General features: G+C 39.3%; 2 protein-coding genes across 3 annotated transcripts in view; both read right to left on the bottom strand.

Moving 5' to 3' along the window:
- Positions 1–18,094, bottom strand: part of LOC125870580 (peptidyl-prolyl cis-trans isomerase FKBP15-1-like) — a 1,082,853-nt gene that overhangs the window by 648,787 nt on the left and 415,972 nt on the right. The gene's annotated exons all lie outside the window — the stretch shown is intronic.
- The window catches only part of LOC125870566 (U-box domain-containing protein 9), an 841,044-nt gene that overhangs the window by 420,226 nt on the left and 402,724 nt on the right, over positions 1–18,094 (bottom strand). The gene's annotated exons all lie outside the window — the stretch shown is intronic.

Genomic DNA, 18,094 nt, shown 5'->3' with positions numbered 1-18,094 from the left:
GATCTAGTGACATCAAGTAAATGTCAGAGTTTACGTTCTACTACACCATTTTATAGAGATGTAGAGGTGTAGAGGTATAAGAAAACTGATTTACAGCTCCTCCTTCCTGACAACATTGTTGAAGTTGACTATCAGTAATTTATGTGTTGTTGTCACTACGAATGATTTTAACAAGACGATTGAATTGTCTTTGTACCATGGAAAGAAAGGAAATTAATAGATAAGAAACTTAATTTTTAGACTTGAGCTAATACACCTAAGTAGTTCTGGTAAAATCATCCACGATGGTTAAGAAATAATGAGGCTTTGACAATGAAGGTAAATAATAGGGACCATAAATCATAGTGAAACAAATCAAAGGCTTCATTAGATTTAATAGAACTAACAGAAAATGACTTCCAAATTCTCTTATCTCGGTGGAAAGCATCACAATAATCATCTTAACTTATTAAAATTTAAAAACTGAAGTTCCGAAATTAACGCCAAACGACTAAAAGACATTTGACCAAGACGTTGATGCCACTAGACAGTTTAGTCTATATTTGACAAAAGAGTTGAAAGTAGTGCTTGACTTTGGAAATAATAAAAGTTATTCTTCAGTGTACCCATGCCAATCATCTTCCTCATGGCTAAGTCCTGCAGAACACAAAAGGAAAGGAAAAAATAAGCAACACAATTTAATGAATGTGTCAGTTTACTAATGGAAACAAGATTAGAGGCAAACGTGGATTCATGTAAAACATGATTTACATTTATTGAAGAATTAAGAATCGCATCTCCACAATTATTAGTGGTAACAAATAAACCATCAAGAATAGTTATATAAGAATTAAAGATAAGTTTTCTATCATTAGACAGAAATTCTTATGACAAGTCATATGATCAGACGCTCCCGAATCTAATATCCATTCATAATTAGCGACAAAAAAAGTACATCCTTACCAATAAAGTTATTGAATCGATACCCTTGGATTTATCGAGGCTTAAAAGGGACATAAGTTGGTTATATTGTTATTTTAATAAACCACTTATTGGGGAGGAACCCATACGTCCAACTTATGATGTTCGACTGAAATTAGCAAACCTACCCTTTCTTTTTTTATTGTTTTTCCACCAATCTGGATAGCCATGTAGTTAAAAACACATCTTTGTTGTGTTTTAGTAGTTTATAGTGATCACAAAATAGATTGGAGACATTACGGTTACCTGGCAATTGACAAGAGTTGAAAGTCTTGGTCTTTATTTTTGAAGCAAATGTCGCCCCCTCTAATAAATTATTTCATTTGCTTGTAGTGAGTTGTTGTTGTTATTCTTCCTGTGAAACTTGTCATTCCCCGAAGCTATCCCTAGGACGCTGACACGGGACCTAGGATCACGAGTTGTTGTCGTCCTCGGACTCGCCACAAATACTGCTGAGCTGAAGATCGGAAATCGATCTATGTGTGATCTGGAAGCTGAGGACCTGAACCTACATCACGAGAAGATGTAGTGCAAAGTATGCGTTAGTACTTGAAAGGTACTAAGCATGCAAGATATAATAAAGCTGAATAAAAACATAACTTAACAAGTATATATCTGAGCAATGATAAGAGATAAGCATGATACTATACTGAGATTACTGAACATGATATAACTGAATGCAATGACCAAGTTTATAACATGCTGAGACTGAAATCTGACTGTAACCGATAACATGGTCAATGCAATAGAATCTGATTGTGGGAGCTACTAATAATCGACATAAAACCATATGAGCTAAATGTGGAGTACAATGTATACGCCCATCGAAAGGACCCAATATACCCGCCAGAGGTATTGAGGAATGACTGGCGTGATCACTAAAATGTAATGCCCACAGAGGGGACTTATAAACCTGCGGGGCACGTAGTTCTGGGACTTGAGGGTGATTGACCCTAGTCCACTCGGTATTAATCTACTATTAATTAGAATGTATATAAGCCATATTATGACTGAAATGTGAAGTACTGGATAACTCAATTACTGACATGCAAACTCTAAGAATGCAACAATTATAACTAATAATGTGACATTCATAAATTGAAGAACATATATATGAAATAACTGACCTAGTATGCGTAATTCATGAACTAAAAGAACTACATAGCTAGGGTTTTGAGTATCGTGCAAGAAACTAAGCAACAACATGATAATATCATTTGGATCATTCTAGCAGCTAAAACCCAATAATTTCTAACATTCAAGAAACCCTAGGTCTAGATAATATTAATGGAATCAACTTCTAACTGAAAACTAGGGACCTAATGGGTGAAAGGAACGTAATTTAGGGTTTAAATAACGTAGTTTAGGGATCCAATGCATATGGAAATGACCAAATGACCTCTGACTTAAAAGTTGTCGAGGCCATCGATGGAACTGACCCGCGATCTGTGTTGGTCAACCGTCGATGGGGTTCTAGGGGTTGATATCTGGGGTTCGACCTACGACCCTAGACCACAGACCGAGGTCTGACCTACAGTCCATAGGTCCTGGCGTAGGTTGATCCTTGGCTCAATTTTCTGGGAGGTTCTGGGACTGAAAGCTAGGGGATGACCCACGGCCTTGGACCATGAACTGTGGCCTAACATATGGTCCGTAGGTCCCGGCATGGGCGGACCCTAAGCTGGATTTATGGACTACTTCTAGGGAGGGCTACAGGTGTCCATCCACGGACCAGCAGAACACATTATGGGTCACTCTACGGTCCGTCGGTGGCACCTGCAACTTCTGGAATTTCTTGGTCAGTTTGTTTTTGGATATGGGGTGTTACATTATCTCGCCCTTGGGAACATTCTTGCTGGAATGAATTCTAAACTAGTTAGGTATAGAGGGAAGGAGCTGCAATCCCTATCACTAAGTACTAAAACTGATATCTGACTGAATTGAGTTCCAAGAACATGCAATTACGCTGAAAATGTAAGAACAATTGAAGGAACAAGATACTAAGACTGAATTTACGCATGAATGACTAAAAAACTACAGAGGAACTATTACCTCATGCTGGAAAGGGATCGGAAGGAAAGTGGTTAGGATACTTGGCCTTCATGGTTGATTCTACTTCCCAAATACCTCTCTCTACGGACTCACTACTCCCCAAAACCTTCACTGAATCGACTTCTTTGTTTCTCAACCTTCGAACCTGACGATCAAGAATCGTATCGCGCCCCGTTTTTTGCAAAACGAGTTTTTGGTGCACGACCTAACTTTTTTGGGCTTTGGGCTTTGGTCTTTGGGGTTAGAAATAGGAAAGTTAGGACTTTGATCTCATCTATTAGATTAGAATTAGATGAGTGGCTAGGATTTGATCTAGGATTTAATTTAGAAATGGACGGACGAGATTAAATCACTTGGAATCTGAAATTGAAATAAGAATGGGACAAAATTGAAATCAGCAAAGGCTAATATTGAAATGAGAATTTTAATTGAAGTGGCTAGAATTGAAACGAATTAGAATATAATAGGCTAAAAGTTAAATGATTTTGAGGAAATTTGAAGAAATGCTATCCAATTAAAATACTATAAAATATTATAATCAAAATTACTTAAATTTTAAAACATTTGAATTATTTCAAGTTTTACTAATAATTTAAAAATATTTTAATAGTATTTACAATAATTTTTATAAAGCATGCATACTAAATATATGATTTTTAGACAAAATCGATTAAAATTTTAAACTCGACATATATTTTTTTTTAAAATGCATATTTAATCGAATAGCATTTCTGAAATTGCTAAAGGTCATCAAAATTGGGTGTCAACAGCTGTCCCTTAGTTGCTTGAGAATGAAGGATGAATTGTCGGGCAACCAACGTTGACTTAGTAGCCGATTTTGTCCGACCGACGAGAGATGTCAGTGGGATCAATTGAAATGACATAGAGTTGAAAAAGGGTACGACCAAGACTTTGGTATTAAGCCGCCTATATATCTCTGGTTATACAAGAATCAGGTCGTGTGTAGTTCTAGATTCATGAGCAAACGAAGAACCTAAAAATTGCAAGAGCAGTATGATATTCGAACGAGAACGATATTGGCTTGAATGGATAAGATTAGAGTAGCGAGAAAGGCATGACATAGAGATTTTCAATTGGAGAGTGCAGAATCCGATGAGAGCGGTAATATGAGTAGCCAAGGGTTAAATGAAAAAGAATGGTGATACGAGTTGCAAAGAGTTTGATAGGGCCTTCGTTCGATAGATGTAAGCACGATAATTGCCGAGAGGTGAAAAATGTCTTATCTGCAAAATGTTAGTCTCTGCAAATCTGTAACTTGTAACATGATTAGAGTAAATGTATCAAACAAATGATAAAGGTAATCTTGATGCAATTCCCATATCAACCATGATGTTTGCCTTAAGACTATGAAAATGATGTCTTAGGCTATAATGTCTAGGGTCATGATACGCAAAAAAAATATATATCCTCAGGTCATGAAAATGTTGTCTGCGGGCCATGAAAAATGATGTCTTTAGACTATGACATATTTGGATCATGATAAGCAGAAATTAAATCCTTAGGCCATGGATATGATGTCCGCAGGCCATGAAAGATGCCTTTAGACCATGACGCCTTCAGAACATAAATAATGAGTAAAGAGAGTGTATTTGTAATTCGGGCATCTGTTGATACTTGTAGCTTGATTGGAATTTATTCGGGCATATGTAATTCTCGGGCATAATGCAATCTCGGGTACATGCAATTCGGGCACAATGCAATCTTCGGGCACAATGCAAATAGGGCACATGCAATCTTCGGGCACAATGAGATATCGGGCACAATGCAATCTCGGGCACATGCAATGATGTAATTCTCAGGCATATGCAATATCAGGCACAATGCAATCTCGGGCTCAATGCAATCTTGGGCACATGCAATGATGTAATTCTCGGGCACATGCAATATCGGGCACAATGCAATAATCCGATCCTCAGGCACATGCAATTTTGGGCACAATGCAGTCTTGGGGCACAATGCAAATCTTCAGGCACATGCAATATCAGGCACAATGTAATCTTCGGGCATATGTAATATCGGGCACAACACAATCTTCGGGCTCATGCGATATCGGGCACAATGCGATTCTCTGGTACAATGCAATCTTCAGGCACATGCAATATCGGGCACGGGCTCATGCAATATCAGGCACATGCAATTCTCGGGCACAATGCAATCTCAAGCATACTGTAATCTCTGGGCATAATATAGTTTTCGGGCTCATGCAATAATTGTTTGAGGGAACAAACCTTCGCCTTTTAGAAGGATTGAGTGTCATTTGTTGACGAATTCAGAATATTGTAGCTTTGACCCTTCGTCCTATTGTAAGGAGTGGGTGCAGTTGAAATATTGATTTGTCGAGATTGATATGGAATAGTTTGACTCTTTCGTCTGATTGGAAAGATGTACCAATAATTAGCGATTTGTCGGGCTCAAAATAACATGGTCATTTATTATGTCAGAAGGATAGCATGCCATTTGACTGGTGATTCGTCGAGCTTAATAGCGGTCAGGCGATGTTGAAGTTGTCTTTTGTATTTGTACCTATCTTTCCTGTATTCAAAGAAAAATTGTGAGTTTAAAAATGGGGGAGGTTGATCTGCTCCAACCGGTGTGCTCCTTTTGACTCGCCATCCAGACCTTTCCGGGCATTTGCTTTGAAGAAAAATGCAAAATAGAATGAGAGAGAGTTTCTTGAAAAAGTTTTTGAAAATATTAATTTGTAAAAAGTAACGTTGAATCTTTGACCATGGCACAGTTTGAGACTTTACAACATATGACTCAGCAACAAAACTGTTATCTGATCTTCGTTGAAGATTGTAGTTTGATTGCTGTGAATTTTTTAGACCCTCTCAAAAATTTTGCCCCAGTCTTGGTTTGTGCAGAAATGCTCGTTTGAAGGAATTTTTGAGACCCTCTCAAAAATTCTGCCCTAGTTACTGATTTGTGAGAAGAAATGCTTTTGATGGAATTTTTTAGTTCCAAAAATTCTACCCCAATATCTTAATTTGCAAGAGATGACCTTCTGATGGAATTTTTGAGACCCTCTTAAAAATTCTGCCCAGTTACACAGTCAAAGGGGAAAATGAAATTTTGATTATGATATGACCGAACTCCATAGGAGCGCCTACGTATCCCCTCTTAGACGGGAATCAAGTCTAACGTAGTTTCAAATACAGAGTAAAAGCGCATGAAACAAACTTAGATGTAATATCTCTTCACAATATCTGAATTGGTAGGTTTGGGCCAAACTTCTCCATCCATTTCTGCAAGTATGAGGGCTCCACCTGTCAATACCTGAGAGACTATGTATAGACCTTGTCAGTTTGGTGAGAATTTACCCTTTGCTTCATCTTGATTTGGGAAAATACGCTTCAAAACCAGTTGCCCAGGTGAGAAGTGTCTGGGTCTAACCTTCTTGTTAAATGCTCTGGCCATTATATTTTGATAGAGTTGACCATGACAAATGACGTTAATTTTTCTTCCATCTATTAATGCCAGATTCTCCGCCCGAACTTGTATCCATTTAGCATCACTCAACTCCGCTTCCTGAATAATTCTTAGAGATGGTGTCTCTACTTCGGCAGGTATCCCAACTTCATTACCATATACCAGAAAATAAGGCATAGCCCCAGTAGAAGTTCTAATGGTGGTACGATATCCCAGCAATGCAAATGGTAGATTTTCATGCCAGTGTCTATGATTTTCGATCATCTTGCGCAATATCCTTTTGATGTTCTTGTTTGCAGCCTCAACCACTCCATTCATTTGTGGTCTATATACTGTAAAATTTCGATGATTGATCTTGAACTTCTCACACAATGATCTCATCAAATCACTATTTAGGTTGGTTCCATTATCAGTGATGATTGGCTCAGGAATCCCGAACCTACAGATAATGTTATTTTTGACAAAGTCATCCACAATCTTTTGTCACTGATTTGTGGGAGGTGGCTTCGACCCACTTGGTGAAGTAATCGCTTGAAACCAGAATGAATCTATGTCCATTGGATGCCGCTGGCTCGATTGGACCAATGACGTCCATGCCCCAATCTGCAAAGGGCCAAGGTGAACTAGTAACATAGAGTTCGTTGGGAGGAGCATGGATCATATTTGCATGAGTCTGACATTGGTGACATTTTTGAACATAGCGGATACAGTCTATCTCCATAGTTAGCCAGAAATATCCCGATCTCAAGATCTTCTTTGCCAATGTAAAACCGTTCATGTGAGGACCACATGTATCTCTTCAATCAACTTGTTGGCTTCTCCAGCTTCGACGCACCTTAGCAACCCCAAATCGGGAGTCCTCCTATAAAGGATTTTTCCACTTAGAAAGAATTGATTCGCTAACCTCTGAATTGTACGCTTTTGTACACTTGTTGCATCCTCTGTATACTCATCGCTCTTCAAATATCCTCAAATGTCATTGTACCAAGGTTTTCCATCAGGCTCTTCCTCAACATAAAAACAGTATGCTGGCTGCTCGTATATGTGGATGTAAATAGGATCAATGTAATTATGATCAGAATGTTGAATTATGGAAGACAGGGTGGCTAAGGCATCTGCGAATTCATTCTGGATCCTTGGCACATGTTTGAATTCTTCCTTGATGAACCTTTTGCACAACCTATGCACGCACTTCAAGTATGGTAACAACTGCTGATTCTTGGTAGCCCATTTACCTCGGACCTGATGAATCAATAGGTCTGAATCTCCTATTATCAACATTTCCTGGATATCGAAGTCGATAGAGCGTCAGAGCCCCAATATGCAAGCTTCATATTCAGCCATATTATTTGAGTAGAGGAACCTGAGTTTGGCTGATACTGGATAATGTTTCCCAGTTGGTAAGATCAAAACAGCTCCGATGCCGGATCCGCTCAAGTTCTTAGCTCCATCGAAGAACATCCTCCAACTATCATATTCTTCAGAAATGTCTTCCCCTACAAAAGCTACTTCTTCGTCTAGGAAGCAAGTCTTCAACGGTTTATAATCATCATCTACAGGGTTCTCCGCCATATGATTTGTTAACGTCTGTGTCTTCACTGCCTTTTGTGTAACATACACTATGTCAAACTTGCTCAGTAATATCTGCCATTTAGTCAGTTTACCTGTAGGCATGGGCTTTTGAAAGATGTACTTCAGAGGATCCATCCTTGAAATCAGATAAGTAGTGTGCAAGGAGAGGTAGTGTAGCAGCTTTTGGGCGACCCAAGTTATAGCACAACAGGTACGCTCCAATAAAGAGTATCGAGCCTCATATGATGTAAACTTCTTACTCATGTAATATATTGCCTGCTCCTTCTTTCCAGTCTCATCATGTTGTCCCAAAATGCAGCTGAAAGTATTATCCAACACTGATATGTATAACAACAGTGGTCTACTAGATTCCAGTGGAACCAACATAGGTGGATTGGACAAATAATCTTTGATCTTGTCAAACGCTTGTTGACATTCGTCTATCCATTTCACTGCAGCATCCTTCTTCAACAGCTTGAAGATAGGCTCACAAATGATAGTAGACTGGGCTATGAAACGACTGATGTAATTTAGTCGACCCAGGAAACTCATTACCTCTTTCTTACTCTCCGGCGGAGGTAGATCACGAATGACTTTGATTTTCGATGGATCCAGTTCTATACCCCGGCGACTGACAATGAAACCCAGAAGCTTTCCAGCAGGAACCCCAAAGACACATTTTACAGGATTCAACTTCATGTTATACTTGCATAGCCTGGCAAAGAACTTTCGCAGATCATCTAGATAATTTGAACCCTTATTTGATTTAATGATGACATCATCCACATAAACTTCAATTTCCATGTGGATCATGTCGTGAAACAGGGTGGTCATTGCCCTCATGTATGTAGCCCCATCATTTTTTAACCCGAAAGACATTACCTTGTAGTTGTAAACACCCCACGGTGTGATGAATGCAGTCTTCTCAGCATCGTCCTTGGGCATCTCAATTTGATGATAGCCGGCAAAGCAATCCACAAACGATTGTGTTTCATGCTTAGCACAGTTATCAATCAAGATGTGTATGTTGGGCAATGGAAAATTATCTTTGTGACTAGCTTTGTTGAGATCCCGATAATCCACACAAACTCTAACCTTTTCGTCTTTCTTGGGCACTGGAACGACATTTGCAAGCCAGGTTAGGTACTCCGTCACTTAAAAAATTTCAACATCTAATTGATTTGATATTTCTTCCTTGATTTTCAAACTCAACTCAGGCATGTATTTTCTCAGCTTCTGCTTCACAGGAAGGCATGCTGGATCAGTGGGCAATTGATGAGCTACGATTGAAGTGCTTAACCTTGTCATGTCTGCATAGGACCAGGTGAAGATATCTTTATTAGCCATGAGACACTTTGTATACTCTTTCTTGTCATCTTCCGTCATATGGATGCTTACTCGGGTCTCTTGTACCACTTCTGAATTTCCCAAATTTACCACCTTTGTTTCCACTAAATTCGGGTTGGGCTTTTTCTCAAATTCCTCAACCTTTCTGATTAACTCTTCAGGGACCTCACTTTCTTCGACTTCCTCTAAGTCATTAATGTTAAGCTGTGCAGTCTCATTATATGCCATAGTCTCAGGTTCAACATTTTTATAACAGATTTTGCTAGAAGAAATAATAACGCACAAATAAATATAATATATTAAATAGATGGGAAAAGAACTTTATTGATTAAACTCAAGAGTTTCATAATACTAGCATTTGAAAATAATAACAGAGAATTGGAATTTAAAACTGTTTATTGAAAACTTTTAAAATTTGATAGGAAAACTTCTTCCAAAGCTACCTAGATGCCCGACAAGGTCTGGATGGAGTTGAGGTCCAAATGTTGATGCTGATCTTCGCTTCACTGCTTCCTCTAAGGTTCCCTTTCTCCTCCTCGTTGATCACGACATTGCAGCCTTTTCCTTCCTCTTTGGTTAAAGACAAACTTTTCATGTCTTCTAGAACCTCATCAATGATGCCACCCATGAAACCTGTCGATCGAAATGATTGGTGCAACAGTGGTATGGGTTTCTTCAATGGATAGTAGTACCCATCTCTAGGTGGCTGCCAATCAAGCCACTCCTCAGTAGTATATTTGTATCCTAAGCCGAAAGTGGTTGAATGACGAACGGGTTGTAAAGGTTCAACTATTCCTTGTAGATTGGCTCCCAAACTTTTCCCGAGCTCAAAACCAAACCAGGCTATCATATCTATGATCTTCTGGCAAACCAAGGTTGCACTTCAATGTTGTCAACAAGCTCAACTGTACGGTACATCTCACCGTCTAGATGACCCTTCCTTATATCGCATATACAGAATGTCCCTTTTCCCCATGGACTACAACCTCTTCATGATCCCATTCAAACTTCAAGCATTAATGAAGAGTAGTGGGAACTGCTCCAGCCGTATGAATCTAAGGACGACCCAACAATAAGTTATATGAGGATGGAATGTCCAAGACCTGGAAAGCTATTGGGAACGTAGCAGGACCAATGAGCATCTCCAAGGTTATTTCCCCAATAGTACCCCTCTTAGAGCCATCAAAAGCTCTCACATTCATCTTCCAGGTTTGGATCTTTGCACTATCCACGCCTAGCCTTGTCAACGTGCTCAAAGGGTAGATATTCAAATCGGAGCTTGAATCAACCAAGGCTTTGGTGATTATCTTGTCCTGATATTGAGCTGAAATGTATAAAGCCTTATTGTGGGTTGTTCCTTCAAGTGGCAACTCATCTTCGTGAAAAGATATTTGGTATGCCTCAAAAACTTGCCCGACCATTTGGGCCACCTCTCCATGAGTGATGTTATATGGGACATAGGCTTCACCCAGGACCTTCAATAGAGTGTTTCGATGAGTTTCGAAAGATTGCAGCAATGACAAGATTGATATTTGGGACGGGGTTTTACTCAATTGATCAACAATAGAGTACTCTGTAGCTTGTGCCTTCTTCCAGATACCATGATCTTCAAACTCTACAATTGGTTCCTTGGACTTGCTGGAGCTACCTTGAACCAAATTTTCAGAAGTGTAAATTCTTCCAGATCTAGTCACTCCTACTGCAATGTCTGCTTCTTCCACTTTCGCCTGAATTATGGGCGAACGACGGGAATTGAACCTGCGCATGGTGGATTCACAATCCACTGCCTTGATCCACTTGGCTACATCCAGCCCCTCACCTACTTACATTCCATTTTTACATTATTTAAATTCGAAAATAAAAGATTCAAGTTCGAATATTTATCTTCTTTCTTATTTCAATGATATTATTTTCCCTTTCCATAATCCCATGGGACAACATGGGTATCAAATTGGGGAGGAAGAGGAGCTCTGAGGATGCTGAATGGGGGCTTGGGCGTGGCAACCTCAACCTCAAACGGAGCACGCCTTTGCACTATCATTAGATTTTGGGCGGTAACAGTCATTGATTCTTCTGGCTCAAGGACCCAGATGGATTTCTTCCAATCCGAGGTATCATCAACTTCTACCATGTTGACCTGATAGTTAGGTAGAGGGTTGTTTACAACATTTGGTGCTGGATCCTTGAGCTGGATAGCCTTAGTATCAATCAGCATTTGAACCTTATCTTTCAGGGCTCTGCAAACTTCGGTAGTGTGACCTTTCATCCTAGAATGGTAGGCACAAACCTTGTTAGGGTCATACCATTTTGTGCGAACATCCACAGGCAATGCAGGAACTAAGGTAACATAGCCAGCCTCTTTCAGTCTCTCATAAAGCTAGGCTATGGGCTCAGCCAGAGGGGTATAGTTTTTTGCAGATCTTCTTTCATATGGAGGTTTGTTTCGGTAGTTCGGTGTTTGAGTGGGTGGTGGAGTTTGAAAGTATGTTAGTTGGGCATTATAAACAGGATATGAAGCTTGCTGATATTGATGAGGAGCATTTTGGTAATATACTGGTATGGGGTTGGGAGATATACGTGGTGGAGCTGAAGAATATAGAGTTTGGGGATATGGAGATGTAAGATATGGAGATGGAGGTGGAGTTGTTGATTGGTACTTATAAGGGGTTCTGGTTTCCTGAGCCATCATGACTGAGCCTGTTTTCTTCTAGTTTTTTGCTATTCCCCCGGATTGCAGAGCTTTGTTGGTGGCCTGTAAGGCCTCTAGGTTGATGATGGTCCCATTTTTTATGTCTTCTTCAATGCTTTCGCCTAATTTGATAATTTCAGCGAAGCTCTTCTCAGCTACAAGCATTATCCTGTCATAATATTGTGGTTCTTAGGCACGGATGAAGTAGTCTTTCATCTGAGATTCTTCCATGGAAGGTCTGGCCCTGGCCACCTCAGACCTCCATCTTATGGCGTAATCCCAGATGGATTCACTAGGCTTTTTCTTCAGGTTTTGGATGTAGAACTAGTCAGGTGCATTTTCTACCCATTCAACCCACTTTCGAGGGTCTTGTTCAGTATACCATGATAGAGCCTCCCCGGTGAGACTCCTCATAAACAACTTCATGAATATCCTCTCATCTCTACCCACTCCTACAAGCTTGTCACATGTACATTCACAGGTGGGTTTTGGGATCTCCAATGCCATTAAACATTTCAAACTTTGGAAACTTGTACCCTTCAGGCAGTTCTACGTCGGGGTGCATACACAAATCCTCATAGCTTAGTCCTCCTAACCTCTTACTTCCCTCCACATATTGCACCCTGTAGGCCAAGCTATCTAATCTCTCGGTCAGGTTTTTTATCAGAATGTCCTTTTGGGAGGACTCTGATTCATGGCAGTTATGGGTCACGGGAGCGGTTTCCACATATATGGGGTTGAGGTTGTTATTTTCGGGAGTATATGAAGGGTTCGCATTTGGAATTGGTTCTGGAATGGTTGGCTTAGTTTGTTGGTGGTAGTGGTAAATGGGATTTGGGTATTTTGGGCATGAAGTGGTGGGAAGATATTTGGATGAGCGGGTTCAAGTCGGGATACATTGGTTGGAGGATTGTTTGGCATGGTTGTTTGGTTAAAGTGAGGAGGATTGTCTATATTTTCGCCAAACTGGGTTCCGAGAGAAATAGACAACTTGACCAAATCACGCATATGCGCGCTACTTCTTCTTCCAAACCTAAAATCTTGCGCTCAAGTCTAAGGACAAGGTCACTTGGAAGTTGCCCTCCCTCAGAAGTTTCTACTATTTCGTTGATGCTGTTGTTGTCTACTATTTTACCCTTGTCTCTGTAGTCTGTTATTTGACGAAGAGGAGAAGAGGGGGTTCCTTTTGATCATGTATGTGCCAGAATGAAGGACAGATCAACCTTAGGAATGGGAAAAAACAATGGAAAATCAACCGTGTTAGGAGATTAGAGCAGATAATAATAATAATAGCACATTGTTTGAAATAAGCGCCCTAAATGCAAGGGACCTCATTGAGCCAGAGGTAGGCCTAAGACGACATATAAGTGATGCATAATAATTAATTCAAACCTTATTTGCCAATTTGGAGCTTAGAGTTAGAGAAATAAAGAAAAAAACGATCTTTATTGAATAATTTGAAATTATTACATCAAACTAAAGAAAAACTAGAAATAACCTAAAGGGCTAGGGATAACAAATAGGGAAAATAGAACTACTAAAAAAACTTCAATCATGGTGGTCTCCAATGTTTGATGCAATATGCTCCATCATTTCTGGGGTCATGTCATAGTCATTGTTCAGAAGGTTGCGAGCCCATATTCTTTCCATCTCGTCACCAAAACTAAGAAGGCCTCCTTCGCTTAAGTCCCTATGCTCACCATCCTCCAAGATCCATACGTAATACTCGGGTGTGCAGTAGGGTCTATCTTCTCTGATGTTGATGGTTCTCACTCCTTCCCACCTTTATAGTATGGTGTCAACTTGTGGTGTTTTTGGCCCAAAATCATACCCATAATGATCCATATGGGATCATAAAGGTATCATTTGGACTTGTCCAAATTGGCGGAAGGCTCGGAGTGGTGCATATGATTGAACTCCATTTAGTCCAATAAGCTCGATGAAATAGAGCTCATGTCCTCTAACCATGGCGCGACGAAACCCTAACCATTAATACTTCCATTGGATTTGATTACCTGACCTCCCTCTTGGATACCTAAACCAATCTTCCATTCCCATTGGGGCGGAGAAACGCAACATTTTTGTGGGGTGAGTAAAGATTTTGCTTCCCATGTCGTCCAAGATGTCTGTCATGTCCTCTCTTTTGTAAAAGTGCTCAGCAACCCATAGTTGTTACAAAAGATTACAGCCCTCAAAATATCTCTTACCATTGACGCATGCGGATAAAGCCCTTATCATTTCAGCAAGTACCATGGGCACTATAATCTTAACAGGATTTTGTCCTCCTTGAGCTAACATTCGGACCACATGACCTAGGGTAGTGCGAATCTTTCCCTCCTTCATAGGAAAGACTAAGGAACCCAGTAGTGCGATGGCGAAAGCTCTGAGACGATATTTATACCATTGTCTAGCAGAACACCTAAACTTTTTGTTGAAATGTTTATGACCCTTTTCGTCACAAAAGCGGTGGTACAAAAAATTCTATTGAAATCCACCCTTTATCTAAACAATCCATCTCCCGATTACGCTTCAATCCTAGACTCTTCAAAACTTCTTCGGTGATTGCTTGTGTGGCACAATCATTTGCCGCCCTTGAAAGGGAAGATTAACAAACCCTCCAATTTCCTCGAGTGTTGGAGTTAGCTCAAAGTCCCTAAATTTGAAAACCAATCTTGCAGGGTCCTAGAATTTCAGCAGGGCCATGATCATGTAGCGATTAGGTTCAACAAATAACAGAAAGGTCAATCCACCCAGTAGTTTGCGAATTTCCAACTCATGGTCCTTCTTGATATTCACCCACCATCTCTTCAGAAGATCGTTCACTTTTGTGACCATTTGAGTGTTGGGGAAGTTGGAAGCGGCCATGACTGCAAACAAACAACAAACAAATTCTAAACTCCAATTGGCATAAATTAGGCTTGATTTAGTTATTGTGACCACATTGGCAGATAATATGCAATTTGTCTAAGGGGTGTTGGGGCCCTTTAGACAATAGGGTGGCTACTAATTGTGTGGATTGACATCAAGGGTTAAACCACCTAAGGTTTATGCAACATGTATGACCTAATTGAAAATTCTAAGAGTGGGCTTGACACAGACTTGAAAGGGATTCTATACGAGAAAGCACATTGTTCCACGGTAGTAAAACTATCCTCATCTGCCATGCCTCAGCCATCTCTCTATTATAGGGTGTTTGAAAAGAATTGAAGTATTTGTGAGATGTGCATAGTCACACACCATCACGAAAACAAAATAAAAAGAGGAAGAGGGTCCCAATTGGGGGAAGTATGAGCGGAATGTCAGTTTTATCAAAGCGATAACATTTAGCACTTAGGTGAAAAACAGTAACACATAAGCAGTTTATGAAAAGTGATAAATAAATAAACAAGTAAATAAATGCATACATAAATAAAAGGAAATAAACATACAAAAATATTGGAGAATCAAGCAGATAAGGAAGGAGGGTATATGATTAAGCATGCGAGCAAACAAATTAGGAAAAAGGGAGGGGATTAAATATGGAAATAAACAAATAAGGAGGAGGGAAAGGGGTGGAACATGGAAAATACAGAATAAACAAGGAAACAACTAAACAAATAAGTCAAGATAATAGTTAAATAAGGAGATAACCACAAATAATGAAATGACCAAATAAGTAAACCCCACATAAATCACTGAGACACGTAATGGTTAGAACCTAATATTCCCAGCAGAGTCAACATTCTATCGCGCCCCGTTTTTCACAAAATGGGTTTTTGGTGCCCAACCTAACAACTCTTTTGGGCTTTGGTCTTTGGGGTTAGAAATAGGAAAGTTAAGATTTTGATCTCATCCGTTAGATTAGAATTAGATGAGTGGCTAGAATTTGATCTAGGATTTAATTTAAAGATGGACGAATGGGATCAAATCACTTGGAATCTGGAATTGAAATAAGAATGGGCCAAAATTGAAATCAGCAAACGCTAAAATTGAAATGAAAATTTTAATTGAAATGGCTAGAATTGAAATGAATTAGAATAGAATAGACTAAAAGTTAAAATGATTTTGAGGAAATTTGAAGAAATGCTATCCAATTAAAATACTATAAAATATTATAGTTAAAATTACTTAAATTTTAAAACATTTGAATTATTTCGAGTTTTACTACTAATTTAAAAATATTTTAATAGTATTTAGAATAATTTTTTATAAAGCATGCATACTAAATATATGATTTTTAGACAAAATCGATTAAAATTTTAAACTCGACATTTTTTTTTAAATGCATATTTAATCGAATAGCATTTTCGAAATTGCTAAAGGTCGGTCAAAATTGGGTGTCAACAAATCTCAACTGGCACATCTTCATAAGTGAGACTATCCTTCACAACCACACTTTCTAATGGTACTATGGATGATGGATCACCCACACACTTCTTCAACAACGAAATGTGAAAAACCGGATGCACTGCTGCTAGTTCTACTGGCAACCCTAACTTATAAGCCACTTTACCAATCCTTTTCAAGATCTTGTAAGGTCCTACATATCTAGGATTGAGCTTGCCTTTATTGCCAAATCTCATCACCCTCTTCATAGGTGACACTTTCACGAAAACCCAATCATCAATTTGGAACTCTAAGTCCCTTCTCCTTACATCTGCATAGGATTTCTGGCGACTCTAGGTTGTCTTAAGTCTATCTTTAATAAGTTGTACTTTTTCCATAGCATCATGAACCAAATCTGGCCCTATCAAGGTTGCTTCACCTACTTCAAACCAACTAACTGGAGATCCACATCTACACCCATATAATGCCTCATAAGGGGCTATCTGAATTCTGGAATGGTAGTTATTATTATAGGCGAACTCTATAAGAGGAAGGTAATCATCCCAACTACCGTTGAAGTCGATCACACAAGCTCTCAACATGTCCTCTAAGATATGAATGGTACGCTCTACCTAACCATCCATCTGTGGATGAAATGTTATGCTAAGATTAACCTGAGTACCAAGACCTTTCTGAAATGACTTCTAGAGATGAGAAGTAAACTGAGGACCTGTATCTAAGATGATAGACAAAGGAACCCCATGTAACCTGACTATTTCATTAATATAAAGCTTGGTGTATTCCTCCACCGAATATGTAGTCTTAACAGCCAAAAAGTGCGCAGACTTAGTAACTCTGTCAACTATCACCCAAATGGAGTCATGTTGTATGCGAGTATGAGGTTAAACCTGTAATAAAGTCCATGTTGATCACTTCCCACTTCCATGTAGAAATGTTCATCTCTTGAGTCATACCTCCTGGTTTCTGATATTCTACCTTCACTTGCTGGCAATTAGGGCACTTAGCCACAAAATATGCTATATCACTTTTCATTACATTCCACCAAAAGACTTCCCGCAGATCATGGTATATCTTAGTGGCGCCTGGATGAATAGAATATCTGGAGTTATGGGCTTCTACAAAAATCTGCTATCTCAACTCACTCACCTTAGGAACACATAATCGACCCCGATAGCGAAGCACACCATCTCCCATTTAGGAGAAAACCTCAACTCTCCGCTGATGAAATGCACCATTTAGTTGAAGCAATATCGGATCACTGTCTTGCTTTTCCTTAACCTCCGTTGCCAATGAAGATTCTAACCCATTCTGAACTGTTACACCACCATCTGATACGCTCATAAGGCGAACTCCCAAGCGAGCAAGCCTGTGAACATCTTTTTCTAGTCCATTTCTTTCTTCCTCAACATGTACTACACTACCAATAGATAGTCTGCTAAGAGAATCAACTACTACATTGGCCTTACTAGGATGGTAAAGCATATTCATATCATAATCTTTGAGGAACTTGAGCCATCTCCTATGGCGAAGATTCAACTCTTTCTAGTTGAACACATACTGAAGGCTCTTATAGTCTGTGAACACATCTACGTGAACATCATACAAGTAATGTCTCCAAATCTTAAGTGCAAACACCACTGCTGCAAGCTCAACATCATGAGTTAGATAGTTCTTCTCATGCACCTTAAGATGTCTAGA

The sequence above is a fragment of the Solanum stenotomum genome, chromosome 7 (genome assembly GCF_019186545.1).
Source record: "Solanum stenotomum isolate F172 chromosome 7, ASM1918654v1, whole genome shotgun sequence".
Lineage (NCBI taxonomy): Eukaryota > Viridiplantae > Streptophyta > Magnoliopsida > Solanales > Solanaceae > Solanum > Solanum stenotomum.
The sequence above is the reverse complement of the archived record's forward strand: the minus strand, read 5'-3'. Positions and strand labels throughout refer to the sequence as shown.